Here is a 12174-nt window from a genome sequence, read left to right as displayed (position 1 = left end):
ACATCTGCTTCCAAGGCAGATAGGATCACAAATGCCTTCTTGGTTACAGGTCAGGCCTCTGACTCTCACTGTTTTAATGAGAATGTAACAAAAAATTTGTGATTCTTGCTCAGTGTAATGACAGTGTGTTGTTATGACAAGGTTTTTACATTAAGAGACAATGAGAGGCACTGAAGAAAAGACAGACTGTGCAGACACCGCTTAATGGGATGTTCTTCACATCTGATGACACGCCCTGGTATTTCGTTAGAAGGATGGTTTTCAAATTGTGTTCCATAGGTTTCCATAGACAGACTGCCATGGGGTTGAGAGGGGCCAAGTAGCTTTGAGTTCCTGCCCTGATTCGAAGCAGCTTAACGTTTTACTATTATATTTTATTCTGTAGAATGGGTGTGACCCTAAAATATATGAATAGATTTTAAAAAGTAGAATACTACTTTATAATAGGATCGTATAGCTTTTAACCCTATTATGTGTCTGCTTCCTCTCTTAGAGTGCAAAGAAGGAAATAGAAATGGGAAAGGAAAGATTTCTATTGTTATTCCTTCCCTGTCATATGGTTGGATGGGAGTCTGTGAGGACTTTGGTCTCTCAATTTAGAAAAGAAGTGCTCAAGGTTGTCTTAAAAGTGATGTTACCTAGAAACAAAAATTAGCCAGGCAAGCTCAAAAATTTAACTTATTGCTGCTTTACATATGTTAGAAAGTATGCTAAATGCTGAGAGCATTTAAATCAATGAAACAAATTTCCTATCCTATAAGGGCTTACAATTTAGTTCAGGGATTTCTCACTTTCCCGCGAATCTGGGGATAGGCTCACTTTTTTCTGCATTTTGATTTCCAGATCTTAGCCCAGTTCTTGGCAAATAGTTGGAGCTCAGGAAATATATGCTGGATGTATGATTCTCTTGCACATCAGAAAATAATTCATTGTCCCTTTGGCTCATTTTGGCCTTGTAATATCATCAGTACAAAGCGTGTCGTTATAAATGTTCTGAAAACAATTGGCCACGAGAAACTGACACGGCGGGCCAGCACCAAACATTTTAAAGCGAGAACACACGAGGATTCTATTAAAAAGAGCATTTAGATGATGGGCTCACGGGGGCCATACTTTTGGCCCAGCGCTGACACCGAGAGTAGTACAAACGTCATCTGTTGACAGTGTGTGAATTTGATAATGAGACGTTATGATAGTCGTTTGGAGAAACAATAATACGTTATAACCATTAGTAACTACAAATTACATTTCTGTTCATTTTACAGACATTTTATCCTCATTTAGTCCTGGCAACAATCATGTCAAATAGTGGGTGCTATTCCAATTTAATAGCAGAAAAGTTACAGAACAAACAGATGAAATAACTTGCTTAGAATGATTGCTAGTAAGAGGTAGAATAGAGAAAGTTTTTTTTTTAATTTAAATTTCATCTTCAAGACTAAAATATTTATGGGAATTTGAAAAGTTAGGAATTTATAGGCAGCATGGCAATTATTAAAGTTAAATTGTTCGTTTTTATTATGAAAATTATTTAATCTAGTACATCATCAAGGGGTAGTATGGCCAATGTTCTACCTTGTTATAATTCATTTAAAAATTTTTAGGTTGTGCATAGAACATGTAAATGCTATTTAATAATTTATTATGATATATAGAATGTGAAACCATTTTTGCTATAAAGAAATTCTCAAAAATTATAAAATCCTAAACATTTAAGGAGTCATTTCACTTAGGAAGAAAAATAATGCAGAAAAACTAAGATCTTTACTCTTTGTGGTAGAGATGTCAAACAATTGAATGTATTCATAAGTAGGTTAAATGAGCCATTTGTGAAACAAAACACTTAAAGTGGTGAAATCATTTAATGCATGAGAAGAACTGAAACTGCAGGATAATTCAAAAACCAACCATGTAAAAATAGTCTAATAAGAAAAACTATTGAAGGTTCCTTAGTGTTATTTTTTTAAGTTTCTTAAATGTCATTACCCAAAATTATCAGAACAGTAATGACTTAGTAATACTTAACATTCTTTTGTGAAGTTCACAATAATTTATTTCTAAGTTTTTCAAACTTTGATTTTTGGGGTTCGAACTCCAGTTGACAGAGTAAACACACTCCACCTCTCCAACTTATCAAAACTAAAAACCCTGGACAAAATACATAAAGGTACTGAGAACTCTGAAAAATAAGTAATAGCAAGCAGATTTGGGAGGGAAATAAAAACTCGAAGAATAACCAAAATGGCCTTGAGTCTCCTGTTTGGTTTTTCTTCTGTGACTCCCACATCCTAAATCTGCAGGTATGGAAAGAAAATTTGCCAAGAAATTCTCTCCTTTTCTGGCCAGAAGATGAGGAGAGGGGGCCCGTAGAGTAGTTGTAGAACAAAGTTCAGTTTTAATAAAAGTCGCCCAGCCCTGTGCAAGGCCCAGTCATGAAGCTATATTTTCATAGCAAGGACAGTAGGAGTGGCCACTCAAGAACCTAGAACTGTGAGATAAAATCCTTCTTTCTGACCAGAAAGACTCAGAAAAGAAGTTCCTGTGGTCCAAAGAGTGTGGGGACAATTCAGATTATTTTTCTCTTTTATCTCTCATCACTTTGCAGCGTGGGTAGACTCAATCACAGGAAGAGTATGACAGCACAGGACACTAGAACTTCAGCTTCACATCCAGAGGATCAGCAAAAAAGATGTCTTGAAGACAGAACGTGTGGGGAAAAGCAGAGAGAGGAGGGATCTGTAGTAAGAGATGCCTGAATCTGTGTGTCAGGTCCCATGCTCACTCTCTGAATCACACAAGCATGGAATTGATCTGATGTATGTGGTCACACTATAGTTTAAATCACTAACGAGTTCCCATACTAGCACAAAGAGCACTCACTGCATAAACTTTGAAAACTAAATTGACTTCTAAGCTACAGTCCACAAAAGGTTAAGACTTGCTTCTGAACCTAATGAGACTGGTTGCTGCTAAAACAAGATGCCAATGTCTCTGAGGATTGTAACAATCTTAGTCAAAAAGTTCTGGATACAGTTGATATGTAAAGAACCAGTAAAAATAAAGAATTTTCTCAATAATGCTAGAAAATTCACAGATGCTAACCCTGAGATGCCAGAAGTATCAAACAATTTAGAGCAGAAATTATAACCACGCTCCGTGAAGGGCAAATATTCTTTTAATAAGTGGAAAGATAGAAGTTCTCAGCAAGAACTAGCAGCTATAAAAAGGAAAAAAAAAAAAATTAGAACTGAAAGATATAATGAATTTTTAAAAATCACTTAAATGGCTCACCTACCAAAAAATCAATTAACTTGAAGACAGATCAATTAAAAATTTCCAGTAGAAAAAATAGAGAAGTAAAAATTGGTAAAAAATGAATAAAGCCTTAAGGACCTTATGGGACAATACTAAAAAATTAATATTTATCTGTGGAATCTCAGAAGGAAAGAAGAGAAAAATCAATGCCAAAAATTTATTTTAAGAAACTATGTTGTTTTTCAAAATTTGGTGCAAGACAATTGAACAGATACAAGATATTTGGTGAGATCTAACCAGGATAAGTACAAAGAAAACTACATTCTGATACATCATAATCAAACTACTGAAAACTAAAGAAAAAAAATCTTGCAATCCACCAGAGGAAAGCAACACATTACATATAGGGGAATGCCAATTTGAACGAGCTCAGATTTTTCATCAGAAACCACGAGTGGCAGAAAATAATGGGAAAATATTTTTGAAATGCTGAGAAAAAAATTGTCTACCCAGAATTCTCTATCCAGGAAAAAACAAACAAACAAACAAAACAAAACAAAAAGCTCCTTCAGATATAAAGGAGAAATAGAACATCCTACGATAAAATAAAACGAAGAGAATCTGTCTCCAGCAGACCTTCTCTAAAGAAGGAAGGTGTATAGTTAGAAGGATATCAGAAGAAACCTTCAGAATGAAGAAAGAAACACAGAAACAGTAAATAGATATATTAAATACTTTTTTCCTTTAGTTCTTTAAAATATATGACTGTTGAAAACAAAAATTATAAAATTGTCAGATGGGATTTTCAGTGAGTCTTCCCGATCTTAAATATACATATCTTCTCCAAAGCACCACGCCCACTCCACCTTGTCAGCCTCAAAGCCTTTCTTCGCCATGACTAAAATTACAAAAGAGACGCATGATAAATGAAATAAGGAGCATGTTTAGTGGGGATACTGTTCCATTTGGTGGCCCCAGCCATTTCACCAGTCTGGCCTCTGCAAAAACCAGGTGGCTCCTACAAAATGTCATAGACTATGGCAAACTCAACCAAGAAGTAGTCCTAGTTATAGCCACCATGCCAGGTGGGATATCTTTGCTTGAGCAGATTAAAACAGAACTGGTACGTGGAATATAGCCACTGATTTATCAAATGTATTCTTTTCCATCACTATGTATAACATCAGAAATAGTTTGAATTCAGAGAACAGGCAACAGGATGTACTTAGAGGGCAGCTCCAGGATTATGTTAATTTTTCCTTCTGCTATCATATATAATATGAAGAAGCCCGGACAATCTAAACATCTTGCAAAATACCATGTAGATCCACTCTATCAAGGACATCATGCTAATTGGGCTAGATGAGCAAGAAGCACCTAGCATGACCTTGTTAAGATACCCGTGCTCCGGAGGATGGGAGAGCAAGCCTATGACAACGCAGGCATATGCCACATAAATAAACATTTTAGTGCTCTGGTGGTCACAGGCCTTCCAGGATATCCCACACAAAGTAAAGGATAAATCACTGCCTCCTGCACCTCCCAGTGTAAGGACGCGCAGTGACTGGTAGGCCTCCTCAGATTCTGAAGGCAGTATATTCAACAGCTGGGAATACTGTGTTGACCCTTACACCAAGTGACATGGAAGCTTTGAGTGGTGCCCTAAACAGGAAAAGCTCGATTGCAAGGCCAGGCTGTGGTGGAAGCCACTTTGCCACTTAGAACATATGACCTGGCAGACCCTGTGGTATTTCCATGTAGAATTCACAAAGCCCCAGTGAAATATTCACAGCCCAGACCCATAGGGCAAGGCCGCATCCTGAGCAGCAGAGACTTCAATATCTTCTGAAAAACAGCTCTTGGTGTGCTACTGAACCCTTGTAGAGATGGAGCACCAGTGACCCTACAGCACAAGTGGACCCAGCAACAATCCATTTTAAGATAAAAACACTACATTAAGAATCAAGCACAAGTCCCTCATCAGCTCAACCAAGACCCCCATGTAATCTACCACTGTTACACAGTGCCTCTCCCTCCCTCCCTCCCTCCACCACATTCGGTCAACCTCAGGAGCCATGTCAAAGTGACCCCACAACAAAATCCCTGACCCAGCGGTAAGAGTCTCTGGGGCCCAACAAGGATGAGGGACCAAGCATCGGACACCTGGTTGGGGGAGAATTTTCACACGCAAGTATCAGGAGTCTATCACCTTCAGGAAGCTCAGGGTCCCCCCTGGGGCGGTGGGCGGAGCAGGGGAGGAGGGTGGTGCATAGAGGCCGCAGGATACTGGCTCAGGCTCAGGGTTCCAGGCTTACCTCCGGCAAGGTCAAAGGCCGCAGCAGCACGAAGGCGCAGTGACATTAGGCCAGTTTTTCCTTTCAGCAGCTGTGAGCTGTCTTGAATTCATCCCAGGATATTATCGCTGCCCACTTCTCAAGCCTTCCCTGAAGAACAGCCTCAGATCATTTCTCTCGCTTTTGACCCAGCCCAACGGCCAGCATCCTGCGATAGGGGAGCTGGCCTCTTCACCCAAGCCTCTCCATCAGCAAATGTCCTCCTCTTTTGAGCACCATGAGTGACACGGAGGGCCAGGGCCTGATTGGGGGTGGGGAGTAGAGTGTAGGATTCCGAGGTAAGCAAATAGGAGCCCGCAGGGACTGCTAAGTGGCTTGGGGTGTATGGGGGAGTAAGTGCAGGTCCTGATGGAGGGGCAGGGAGAAGATGGGCTCAGAGGAGGACCAGAGAATGGCTGAACCAGGCCCAAGATGCCGCTGATCACTCTTCTCAGAGGAAGCCCAATCTTGCAGGATCTCAGGAGATATAGGGAGGAGGGGTGGGTGGCACCAGGAGTCCTGGGATGAGGATCACCTGGGCACCAGCAACCCCTCCGTCCCAGACTTCTCCTTAAAGAGTCTGGCTCATGCTACCTGACACAATACATACGTTGTGAAAAGGGGTCTATGCATATGCCAAATAGTATGAATTTTCACTTACCATTGCTGCTTGAGCTAATATTGCTACCAAGGGGCATCAAGAATTGGAGACTGCTGGTCCACTGGTGGAGGGAGACAATGAGTGTCAGCTGTGGCATTGAGACCAGCTGCGGTGGCTGCAGTTCGTCCACTAACTTTCCTTCTCTATATAAAGTACATTCAAGAAGAGAAATCTACTAGAGTCCTATAGAAGTTGCTCCCAAGTTGTATATGAAGAAGTAGATTCAGTTTGCACAAATGGTGGATGTCACAGACACTATATCACCCAGATCTCCCCTCAATGATGGGCTTATTGCCCCTACTGTTGGGAATGTGGCTGAGGCACCTTTAGGTGTCAGCTGTTTCAGGATCTACCTCAACTGAGGGAGTCACTTCGCCCAACATTGCACCTCTTTGTAGGTTGTCCACATCTAATGAATAACTGATGAAAGTGAATAAAAGCCTGGCCATCTAGACCCAACTCAGGACAACGCCTAAGGGGCAGAACAGCTTTTGGAGTGGGCCGAGGCTGTTGGTCCTGCTATAAGGCTTGACTTCTCTGCTTCGTCCTATTTCCTTTTCCTCCCTTCTACAGAGATTGTCCTTAAGGGAGCTCCTAAATAAGGATTCAGCAACTAAACTTAGTCTCAGAGTCAACTTCTGGAGAGGCCCAACCTGTGACAATACTTCACACTTGGTTTCCCCGTTTTGTATTTGTTAGTTTCTATCATTTTCTTTAAAAATTATTCTTGGTTGATTTCTTGCCTGTGTCTTCTTATTCTTTAGAACAGAAAAGTTTAGGACTGAAAGAAACATTACTGACCATCTACCTAGTTTTCTTCTTGAATACAATACTTTTCCCCGCTAGAGTATTCGCAACCTCAACCTATGTTTGTATGTTTTCAATGGTATCCAGATTAGACAGTAATACACAGCTCTAATGTTTGCAAAGTCTCTTCCTCTGATGAGTAGAAATCTGCCTCCTTGTGTCTTCTACTCATTCCCCTTTGTTTTGTTTATTAATCCACTTCATGTGACAATTTCAAGTAAATGAAAGCATCTAGCATATCCTCTATTGAATCTTCTCAAGGCTAAACATCCAGTTTTCTCACCATTTATATCAAGATCCCTCACCGTTACAGTTCTACCTCTCCTGTAAACTTTGTAAATTACTACTCATCCTTTGGTATAGAGACAACTCGATTTTTTAATCTGTTCTGTCATTTCCCTTATCAAAAGCATCTTGTCCAGGCCAGGTATTAAAACAAACAAACAAACAAACAAAACAATGTAGATTGACTGGAAAGATAATACTTGTTATTTAATCCTTTCCAAGTACTAATATACTTAAAGAAGTATCCAAACCTTTTGATTTAATCCTCTTCTTTCTCAACTATAATGATGTGGCCATAAATGTCATGGTGGGAATTCTGGTGGCTTTGTAGGACTAATATGATTTATTAATGGTACCATCACTCTGTGAAATGATTTGACAAATCAGAGGTAATTCAATTTTTCCTTCTTTCAGTTAAAAGTGGGTAACTGATTCTTATTCTGACTGGCATCACTAATGACAGTGTGGGATTCAGCATTCTGCGCTCTGCCTCAAGGACAGCAAAAGGGTGAATTAGCTGCCAATTTGACTGACATTTTATGCAAATGACATGAACCAATATATCCCTTGTATATGGCTCATTGAAAATTATAATTGTGCATTTAAAAATGTATACAAGCCATATTTCACATTGGCAGAGTGCGTTTGTGGAGCAGGTAACCCATGACAAGAGACTAACATCCTTAAGTTGCTAAGGAAATGAGGCTACTGGCTACATTAACACACTTTTTTTTTTTTTTTTTTGAGAATAAAAGTGTCCACTTTAATGTGAAACCCTAATTATTAAATTCCATTTTTAACTCTGAGTTCCACAGAGGGCTTCAATCCATCCACCCCTTTTGATAACTTAAATAGCAATTTGCTTTGGAAACTACAATGATATGAGGCTTATGTCATTAGGAAGAAAAACTCATTAAATTAATTCCCAGTTCCTAATTTACTTTAGGAGGGTATTAATGTTGAAGAGATTAGTTGGGAAGAAGATTGATGAGTTTAGTTTTCCCATGAAACACTGAAGTTGTAAAAAAAAGTCAACTGATTTATCATTGTTATATGGTGTGTACTTCCTATTTTAATGAACAAGCTGACATTTGGTTCATTCAATTTTTATTATTTTATAGTTCACTAGGAGCATAAGCTTTCTTAGAGTTTCCATCTTTGATGAGGAGATATATGGCAGAGTGGATGTGAGCACAGGCTTTAGTCACGGAAGTTGAAATCCCAACTCTGCCGCCTATTATCTACGGTTTTATTTTACTTTTATATGCCAAATTTTCCTCATCTGTAAAATGAAAGTGGCAGTAACAATCACTTAATAAAACTGTATGCATTAAATGAGATAGTACGGCTCTCCACCATAAGTATTCTCAAGTGGTAGCTACTCTCATTATATTTTAGATGGAGAAAGACTTAGGAGCTTTGGTGTAATTAATGTTCTCTTAATAGAAGAGAAAAATGACTAATACAGATGTTCACTAATACTTGGAGAATAGTGAAAGGGGAAAAATTCAAGTATTCTGTCTGACTCTAAAGGCCATTTTTTCTCCATGTCAGCATAAAACACAATAGAGTTTCTTGCAGGGAGATTTTTGATAACTCTTAAGAGAAAGATGCAGTATGCTTCTTTTGGGCTTCAGGGAGAAAAGCTATAGGTAGACTACACTTTAAATATTTGACATGAAGTAACCTCAAAAAGAGAAGGGAAGGAAAATAATATTGATTTCTTACTATGTGCCAAACTCTGTGAAAGTATTTGTTTAAAAATCAGTATCACCATTTTCATCATCATTCTCGTCATCATCCAAATGGTAGCGACAGCTGCCACTTATTAAAGACCTATTATACAGCAAGTACTTTACATATGCTATTGAATTCAATTCCTACAATGACCTTATAAGGTATACATTGTTTTGTCTAATGTATTGGCTAGAAAAACAAGGCCTAGAGAGGTGAAAGAATTTGCCCCAAATCACACAGCTGATGAATGTTGGCATTAGACTCGAAACCCACTTCTATTCAACAAGGACCAAAAAAAAAAGTAATAACTGTTGCTTCAATTCGCTTTACTTTGATTTGGATCAACACAACACAAAATCCTCTCAAACATTTTGTACTGTCTCCTAATGGTAGGACCTTTGGATAGCACTCCAGAGGCTACGGTGAGGGGCTGGGCAAGCCTCTGAGTAAATTCCAGCGGTTGTCAGGACCACCTCCATGAGTCCATGATTTCCTTGACCTTTGTTCGGTAGCTGTTGGACATCACTCACCAATCACACAGGTACGTCTCCCATCCAAGTAGGCCTGCACATGGTACCCCTGTTGCTACAGTCCAAGACACCAGGGCTGTCTCAGTCAATGCTGCCACCGCAGCTACTTCTAGGAGCTGCCCATCTTACTGAGTACTCTGGCATTCATGAAAAGCTTTCCCAGCTAGCAAGGACTCTGCCTCCAAAGAATGGCTGAAGAGCACTTCCATATGCAGCAGAAGCTGTGCCCTGGGATATTCTTGCGTGCCTATTCTAGTGGTAGTGCTACGGCCGTCTTGGATTTTTTTCCTCTTAAAATCCATACCACACAAGGTTTCCCAGAAATGAGAAGTTTCAAGCTGTTACATGGTTCACATAGGGCAGGAGTCCTCAACCCCTGGGCCACAGACCAGTACCGGTCCGTGGCCTGTTAGGAACTGGGCCACACAGCAGGAGGTGAGCAGTGGGCGAGTGAGTGAAACTTGATCTGAATTCGCAGCTGCTTCCTAGCACTAGCATCACTGCCTCAGCTCCACCTCACATCATCGGTCATTAGATTCCCTGGTGCCAAAAAGGTTGAGGACCACTGACATAAGGGTTTTTCTTAGAGGGACTCTCTACAACCCATAGAACCAGGATCCAACCTATAATTCAAAAGCATAATAGGGTATTTCCTCCTTTACCAAGTTGCTGTTTAAGTGAATTATAAAAATATTCTGAAATAAATACTGAAAGTAAAATATTGGCCTCATAATTAAAAGATAACATTTTATAAATTTTAGGTATCAGTTAAATTTATGAACATGATCTCTAAAGCAATTTGGACTTTTGGCATGGATTATCAGTATATATCTATTGTATTAAATCTCTAATGCTGCTACTTGAAAGCGGGAATAATCAGAGGCACCAAGAGATACTAGAATCTCAGAGGGGGCAATTCCTTTGAAAGGAAACAGTATGTTATGGCAAAAATATCTTTTCAAGGTACGGAAAAATGGCCTAAGATACCTTAACCGGTTTCTTATCTGAGGCTCTGAGATCTCAGTTGCGAAAGATATTTTATAGTGGAAGATAAAAAGAAAATGTACCAGAAGCTCTAGTGAATTAAAGAGAAAGGTCACCCACCAACTAAGACAATCAAGATGAATGATGTTTGTATGATGCCCAGCATCCTGGATGAGAACGAGAGGAACCGAAGTTTTACTGACTTCGCAGCTTAGCCAGTGAGCTGGTCAGTTGAGGCATGTAGTAAATAAACCCAATTAGTACCCGAAGCATGATTGTGATATTGAGAAAGAGATAGATCCATTTGCCAAAGGCTTTGCTGGAAGCAACTTAAGCTAAGGTTTGTGTCCAACATTCCCAGATATCTCTCTCTGAACTTTTATTACATTCTCATTGCTGAGCTGTGACTGGAATATTTAAAGCTACTTGGGCAGGGATGCCATTTCATGGGTAAAAGTATAACTGGGGAGGTTCCAGCTTGATCCACAATGAAAGTTAGTATGGAAAAAGATGAAAAAATAACAGTGATGGTACCTTAAATTAAATAGATATTCTGCCTTGTCATTACAACCTAGAAAGCATTATTCCATATTATAGGCTCAGAGCTTGGTTGAAACCTAAGTCTTTTTATTCCTATTGCAATATTCTATATTCTTTTCCAGTACATAACATTACCAGTCAAGGAAATGCCAGAGGAAATAGAAGAAAGGGCATTATAAAGGAAAACGGCCAAGAGCTCACTGAACATGCTAGAAAAATTTCCTGTGGTCAGTTACTATTTTTGATAGCATATTTTTACTTTAACAAATATTTACTGGGAGCCAGGCACTTTCATATTTAATCCTCACAATATTCTTGTGAGGTAGGAATTATTCTATTTTTGAATGATGCCACTGAAGCTCCAAGAGGTGGATAAGGTAATTACCAAGCCAATAAATACCAGCCCCGCGCCTTTTGATAACCAAGTCCAGTGTGCTTTCCCTGAATGTTTAAGAACTAGGTTTTGTGAGTAGGTACGACCTGGCTCTAACAGACTGCTGTCTTAGCTGACTTCACAGGGAACTCCAGAGTTGAAATAACAAATCAGAGATTTTTACGAATTGAAGCAAGGCTTTCAGACATTTGTACCCTGGCATCGACCAGCCACTTAGTGTCAACTACTACCTTTGGCTAGGTGTTACTCCCAGGTATACCAACATGTGGGAGCAATATTTCCACATTTACACTGTTATTGAGGCACTTGTCAGTAATACAAACTAAACCAGAGGGCTGGTTATTTATAACCGTACTAGAAAGCAAATATAGACTACTAAACCCAGTGACTCTAAAAGAGGACTTTAGCAGGAATTACTTCAGATTGTTCAAATAGAAAGTGACTTTTAAAAAAAAAAAAACCTGCTCATGACAGCCGTGTGGATAAATGGCCCTCTTTTTACTTTAGATGAACACTTCTTAAATAAATGTTGGCTTTTACAACACCCTTCTTCTGATTCTGGAGGAAAAAGTTTTACATGAAAGTTGAAGTTATTCTCATCAGTCAGCCCAGTCTGCCTATTGCCTTGTGGACAAGGCCTATCTTCAG

Source organism: Pteropus vampyrus, unplaced genomic scaffold (genome assembly GCF_000151845.1).
Source record: "Pteropus vampyrus isolate Shadow unplaced genomic scaffold, Pvam_2.0 Scaffold103, whole genome shotgun sequence".
In the NCBI taxonomy this organism is placed as follows: domain Eukaryota; kingdom Metazoa; phylum Chordata; class Mammalia; order Chiroptera; family Pteropodidae; genus Pteropus; species Pteropus vampyrus.
The sequence above is the reverse complement of the archived record's forward strand: the minus strand, read 5'-3'. Positions refer to the sequence as shown.